At 56.7% G+C, this 7,395-nt stretch overlaps 1 non-coding gene across 1 annotated transcript; it reads left to right on the top strand.

Annotated features, from left to right (window-relative positions):
* Window positions 1-2,952: 2,952 nt before the first annotated feature.
* On the top strand, window positions 2,953-3,103 carry LOC138448134 (5.8S ribosomal RNA). The gene has a single exon (XR_011259993.1). It is a non-coding gene; the product is annotated as a 5.8S ribosomal RNA (ribosomal RNA).
* Window positions 3,104-7,395: the final 4,292 nt, after the last annotated feature.

Below are 7,395 nucleotides of genomic sequence, written 5' to 3' on the forward strand. Positions count from 1 at the left end.
GAACAGTTTGTCTGGAGGGTGGCATGGGTCATCTAGGTGTGGGTTGGGAAGTGGAACGGGGCATTTTGGTGTGGCACTGGAGGGAGGTGGTGGGGGCACATTGGTGTGGCTCTGGAGGGAGGAGGTGGGGCACATTGGTGTGGATCTTGGCGGAAGGATTGTGCACATGGGTATGTTTCGGGAGGGAGAGATGGGGAACAGTGGGTCTGGTGGGTAGCATGGGTCATCTAGGTGTGGGTTAGGAAGTTGGACGGGGCATCTTGGTGTGGCTCTGGAGGGAGGTGGTGGGGGCACATGGGTGTGTTTCTGGAGGGAGAGATGGGGCACAGCGGGTCTGGAGGGTGGCATGGGTCATCTAGGTGTGGGTTGCAAAGTTGGATGGGGCATCTTGGTGTGGCTCTGGGGGGAGGAGGTGGGGGCACATTGGCGTGGATCTGGGCGGAGGGATGGTGCACATGCGTGTGTTTCTGGAGGGAGAGATGGGGCATAGTGGGTCTGGAGGGTGGCATGGGTCATCTAGGTGTGGGTTGGGAAATGGTACGGGCATCTTGGTGTGGCTCTGGAGGGAGGTGGTGGGGGCCCGTTGGTGTGGCTCTGGAGGGAGGTGGTGGGGGCACATTGGTGTGTTTCTGGAGGGAGGTGGTGGGGCACATTGGTGTGGATCTTGGCAGAGGGATGGTGCACATGGGTGTGTTTCCGGAGGGAGAGATGGGGCACAGTGGGTCTGGTGGGTAGCATGGGTCATCTAGGTGTGGGTTAGGAAGTTGGACGGGGCATCTTGGTGTGGCTCTGGGGGGAGGTGGTGGGGCACATGGGCGTGTTTCTGAAGGGAGAGATGGGGCACAGTGGGTCTGGAGGGTAGCATAGGTCATCTAAGTGTGGGTTGGGAAGTTGGGTGGGCATCTTGGTGTGGCTCTGGAGGGAGGTGGTGGGGGTACATTGGTGTGGATTTGGGTGGAGGGATGGTGCACATGGGTGTGTTTCTGGAGGGAGAGATGGGGCACAGTGGTTCTGGAGGGTGGCATGGGTCATCTAGGTGTGGGTTGGGAAGTTGGACTGGGCATCTTGGTGTGGCTCTGTAGGGAGGTGTTGGGGGCACATTGGTGTGGGTTTGATGGGAGGGATGGGGACATTGGTCTGGGGAGGGATGACCGCATATTAGTTTGGGTCTGGAAGGAGGTGACGGGGCACATTGGTGTGGGTCTGGGCGGATGGGGGCATACTAGGATGGTGGTTTTAGAGGGGGTTGGCTGGGGCTATCTGCATGTGATTCAGGATCGGCACATGGGCATCTGATGCAAGGGGAAGGGGCATCTTGCTATGTGGAGGGAGGATGGGGCATTATGGTATTGGTCTAGAGGGAGGGATGGGGCATCTTGGTGTAGTTCTGAGAGGAAGGGATGGTGCACATGGGTGTGGGTCTGTAGGGAGGGATGGGGACATTGCTGTGGGTATGAAGGGAGGCATAGGACACATTGGTGTGCATCTGGAGGGAGGGATGGGGCACATTGGTGTGGGTCTGGAGGGAATGATTGGGGCTCACTGGTCGGAGGACGGATAGGAGCATCTTTCTGTGTGGAGGGAGCATCATGGTATGGGTCTTGAGGAAGGGATTGGGCATCGTGGCGTCTGTATCGGAGGGGGCATTGTTGATCTGGAATGGAGGGACAGGGCATATAATGGGGGCATGTCAGGGAATGGCGGGTCAGGGCTGGAGCGGTCTGGTGGGAAGGAAGGGGGCATCTGGGTGTGAATGGAGGGATATGGGGTATGTTTGTCTGGAGAGAAGGATGTTGGTTTATTGGAGTGGTGGGAGCATGTGTGTGTCGAAGGGATGGGGTAATCGGGTGTGGGTATAGAGAGAGGGCGAATGGTGCCATCTGAGTGTGGAGGTAGAGATGAAGCATATGGGTGTGGCTCTGAGGGGTGGAGCATCTTGGTGTAGGTATGGAGGGACGGATGTTGGTGTCTTTGTGTGGGTTCGGATGGAGGGATGGTGGCATGTAGGTCAGGAGGGAGGTGGCATTTGAATCTGGAACGTGTTTGGAAGGAGAAATTGGGCGTTTGAGTGTGAATGGTTTCTGCTTGTGGGTGGGGGCATAAAGGATCATTAACAGCGGAGCAGCGGGAGGGAGAGCCGTGGGCCCGACCTCGGTTGCATCCCAGATGTGCACACCCACAGCCCGGGACACCTCTCGCTGAGCGGTCCGGTGCGCGTGGTCAACCAGCCCCCTCTCCTCACTGAGCCCGCATCTGCGCTGGCCGGGGGCACACACTCCTCTCTCTGACCTGCCAGCGGCTGGGCATTGGTGGGCACACCCCGGTCATCAGGGAAGCCCCGAGTGGGGGCAGCCGGGAGCCAAGGCAAACCTGACTGCTCTCGAGGGGTGCCTCCCCAGGCAGACAGGCGCCCGGCACGCCAGGCATGAGCCCTGAGCCATGGTGCAGCTGGCTCACTTGACGGTGGGCGCCAAGGTTCCAGCCGCCCACATCTGTGTGTGAGCAATGGCCAGGCCCGCTGGCACAGTGGGTGACCTTCCCTCTTGCCCCGGTACCTGGAGCTGGGCCCTATGCAGCCGGGCTGGGGTTTGAAGACTCTAGTGGTCCCACCCGAACCCCTGTCTGTGCTGTCTCTGGCCTGCCTCGTTGTCCATCTCCCAGCCCCCCCTCCCAAAAGGGAAGGGGTCGGGGAAGGATGAGTGGATCGGGCCGTGTGGGCAGGTGGCGGAGCGGCCTACCTCCATCCCCCTGGGAAGCGCTGTGCTGCTGCAGCTGGCGGTCAGGCTGAGCACCTGGATTATTATTATTATAATTTTTTTTATTAAAACCACAATGGTTTCGGCCGAGCTAGACAGGGAGCTGGGCTGTCCTGCCACAGCCAGCGCTGCCTCCCCCAACCTCTCCTGCACTGGCAGGGTCAGGCCGACGGCTAGGACAAAAAAAGTTGCCTGTGGCTCTTGGCGGTGGATCACTCGACTCGTGCATCGATGAAGAATGCAGCTAGCTGCGAGAATTAGTGTGAATTTCAGGACAAATTGATCAACACGTCGAACGCACCATGTGGCCCTGGGTTTTTCCCGGGACTACGCCTGTCTGAGAGTCGCTTGTACATGAATCGCCCCGGGGTTCACTCCCAGGGTCGTGGCTGGGGCTGTCGCAGGGACCCCATTCCATTCATCCCCCTAAGGTCAGACCCCGATCAGCACCGTCGCTGGATCCTTGGATCTGGCGCGCAAGCTCATTGCCGACGCGTCCTGGCTTCCCCAGTTTCCCCTCCTCATGCTGGTTTCGGGAGGGCCGGGTGGCCGATGCGCCCTGGATGTGGTGGCGGCGGCAGCAGGCTTTAAAAAAGCCTGGCGCACCTTCACCCCACCCTTGGGCACCTGGCCGTGCTGTGTGTGTGGCTGTCTTTGGTGTCCCACGGCTGCCGGCGCAGGATGTCCATGGAGCGCGGACCTCGTGACCATGTGGGCTTCGGTCACAGATTGGGACAGAATACACTCGCCTGCGCCAAGGGCTGGGGCAACCCCCCGTACGGGCCTGAGGCCAGCTGCCCTGAGCTTTGTGCTCCCCGACCACGGCCTCAGATCAGACGTGGTGACCTGCTGAATTTAAGCATATTACTAAGCAGAGGAAAAGGAACTAACCAAGATTCCCTCAGTAAAGGCCAGTGAAAAGGGAAGAGCCCAGCGCCGAATCCCCATTCAGCAGCAGGCGTGGGAAATGTGGCGTACAGAAGACCGACTCCCCGGCATCGCTCAGGGGGCTCAAGTCCTTCTGATCGACTCTCCCCACGCGGATGGTGTTAGGCCGATAGCAGCCTCTTGCACACCGGGATCAGGTCTTCTTGGAGTCAAGTTGCTTGGGAATGCAGCCCAAAGCGTGTGGTAAACTCTAAGGCTAAATACGGGCACGAGACTGGTGGCCAACAAGTACCGTAAAGGAAAGTTGAAGAGAGTTCAAGAGGGTGTGAAACGGTTGAGCGGTAAACTGGTGGGGTCTGTGCAGTCCACCCACAGGATTCAACACGGCAGGCAGGTTGGTCACCTGGAACAGTGGAGGCCCTTGCAGGTCTGCGGCCTGGGCACATCCAGCCCCAGCAGGGCGCATTTCCTCTGTATCGGTGCAACACGACCGGCTGGGAAGGCCCCAGGGGGCAGGTGGCTCTCTGCTCCAGCAGAGAGTGTTACAGCCCCCTGACAGCAGTTTTGCTGTGTCCACGGGGCTGAGGGAGATAGACCGCCACCGGGCCCTTATCCGGCAACTGTCCTGGCCCCTCTTGGGAGTTGCTAGAGTGGCCACGGCAGACGGGGCTCCCGGTGTGACTGTGGTGGACTGCCCTCAATACGCCCCAACCACGTCGTGCTGCCGGGCGTGGAGGCCCACAAAGGGCGCCAGGGGTCTGAGGTGATGTCGGTTAACCACCCGACCTGTCTGGAAACACTGACTAAGAGTATAACGCCTGCCCGAGTCAGAGGGATGAATGAAACCCTGTGATGTAATGATGTTGAGGGCCGGTGCCCGGCGATTGCAGTGGCATCCTGTCGCGGTGGGCCCTCCACCGACCTGTCTCGCCCGCTCTGTCAGAGAGATGATGCATGAGCGTGTGTGATAGGACCCGAAAGATGGTGAACTCGGTCTGGTGGAGGTCCGTAGCGGTCCTGATGTGTAAATCGGTCATCCGACCTAGGTATAGGAGCAAAAGACAAATCGAATGATATAGTAGCTGGTTCTCTTCGAAGTTTCACTCAGGATAGCTGGCACACGGAAACCCCAGTTTTATCTAGCAAAGCGAATGATTAGAGGTCTTGGGGCCAAAATTATCTCAACCTGCTCTCAAACTTTAAATGGGTATGAAGCCCGGCTTGCTGGCGTGGAGCCGGGTATTGTATGAAAGTGCTCAGTGGGCAACTTTTGGTAAGCAGAACAGGCGCTGCGGGATGAACCGCACCCGGGGTTAAGGCGCATGATGCAGATGCTCATGAGTCCCCAGAAACGGTGTTGGTTGATATAGACAGCAGGATGGTGGCCATGGTAGTTGGAATCCGCTAAGGAGTGTGTAACAACTCACCTTTCGAATCAACTAACCCTGAAAATGGATGGCCCTGGAGCATCAGGCCCATACCAGGCCGGCGTTGAGAGCCGCGGGGGCTAAGTCAGGCGAGTAGGAGGGCTGCTGCAGTACGCACAGAAGCCCGGGGCAAGGGCCCGCGTGGAGCCGCCGCAGGTGCAGATCTTGGTTGTAGTAGCAAATATTAAAATGAGAACTTTGAAGGATGAAGTGGAGAAGGGTTCCATGTGAACAGAAGTTGAGCATGGGTCAGTCAGTCCTAAGAGATGGGCGAGCGCCGTTCGGAAGGGATGGGCTATGGCCTCCATTGCCCTCAGCCGATCGACAGGAAGTCGGGTTCAGAACCCCGAACCCAGAGTGGCAGGAACGGGCGCCCTTGCGGCGTCCAGTGCGGTAATGAAAATGATCACAGAGAAGCCGGCGGGAGCCACACAGTTTTTTTTTTTTAAAAAACAATTTTTATTTTATATAACACACCAAACATTAAACATTACAATTCTTGGGACTTCCATCATCAGATTCAGCGTCAGAGTGTTACAATCAGCATTGTCCAGTCCCATTATAACCTGAGCCAATATGTCCATGTCATCATCCTGTGATTTTTCAGGCGGGTTTATCGTCGTCTCTTTATCCGTTTCATCATCGCTCTGATCAGACTGTGGGGGCCACTCATGGTAGCCACCAGCTGCCTCCATTCAATTAGGGGTCCTACCTCCTCCTCCCCTCCCCTACAAACCGTGTCCCACCAAACAGCCGTTTCTGCCTCTGCCCATTTTAAGAGGTCAGCCCACCACAACTCTATCCTCGGCCTCTGGGCTGCCTTCCAGCACATTGCTATCCTTCGTTTGGCCAGGACACATGCTAGATCTTTCATTTTGCTTATGTGCCTTAAGTTACGTGGCCTAGGGAATGCCCCCAGCATGCATGCCCAGGCCGACTCCACCTCCAGTGTAATACCGGTTCCTGCTAAGCGTGTCTTCACTTCTTGCCAAAACCACCCCACCTCAGGGCAGGCCCAAAACATGTGGAGTAGCCCAGCCTCCTCCACTCCACACCTAGGGCATTTCTGAGTCATATGGCCACCAAACCTAGCGATCTTACTGGGGGTGAGATATGCTCTATGTGACATATAGTTGGATCTGCTGGAGCCTTGCGTTCCGGGACACTTTTTATGATATCTTTGGGCTCTTTTCCAGAGCCCATCCGACATAGGCTCTCCCACCTCATCCTCCCAAAGTTGTCTCAGTTGGGTCAAGTCCTTCCCCACCTTGGACCCCAACAGCTCGTATATGCGGGAAATCTCATGCCCACCCGCTGAAATATCATATATAGCCTCCATGGTGGCATCCGGTTGTCCGGTGAGCACCTCTGTTGGCCTCTTCGCTCGTACTCTCTTGACAATTCTGGTGTAAGTTATGTACTGCCCTTTATGCACCCCAGTATCTTCTATCAGGTTCGGGAACTCTAATGCCTCCCCTTCCAGCCATATGTCTCCCAGGGTGGCCAGGCCCACTGGTTCCCAGTACTTGCGGACCCCTTGTATCAGCTGGGGATCCTCTCCATATAGTGCTGCAAGCGGCAACTGCATAGAGTACGGAACCGGGTGCCCCGCAATCTGCCACGTTCTGTGCCATATCTCCCATCCCAGTACCAGCAGCCCGCCATCCCCCGGACCCTCGACTTGGACAGCCACACCACTTCTTTGAGGAAGAAGGGGAGTGGTTCCCTGCACAGCAGCCTGGTTTCTGCCGTCTTCTCGTCAGACCGCCATCTTGTTACATACTGCAGCTGCCCTGCCAGATAGTATAGCTCAAAATTTGGCAGGTTGATACCTCCCCTATCACACGAGTTCTGTAGTTTCCAGAGGGCCACCCTGTTCCTGGAGTTGCCCCAGATGAAGCCCCTACATAGGCTATGGAGGCTAGCGAAAAAGCGCCTCGGGATCCCAATGCGGGATGTTAACAAAGAAATGCAACAGTCTGGGCAAAACTACAATTTTTATCAGAGCAGCCCTCCCTACCATAGCCAGGGGTAACCTGGGCCAGAATCCCATGCTGTTCTTAATTCCTTCTACTGCTTTAACCGTGTTGCGTGTATGTTCTTCTTCTGCCGTATGGTATATGTCAATTCCGAGATATCGGAACGACTTTGTGTGCCAGGGTATCGGCAACACTGGCAGACTCCCTGGCAAGACAAGCTTGTATCTCCCCAGAGGGAACACGCTAGACTTTTTGGGGTTAACCGCTATGCCAGAGAGAACGGCAAATTGCTCCATCATGTCTAGAATATATTTCATGTTCTCTTCTGGGTAGCGTAAATATAAC

Source organism: Ambystoma mexicanum, chromosome 3q, assembly GCF_040938575.1.
Source record: "Ambystoma mexicanum isolate Mex_15411 chromosome 3q, UKY_AmexF1_1, whole genome shotgun sequence".
Taxonomy (NCBI): Eukaryota; Metazoa; Chordata; class Amphibia; order Caudata; family Ambystomatidae; genus Ambystoma; species Ambystoma mexicanum.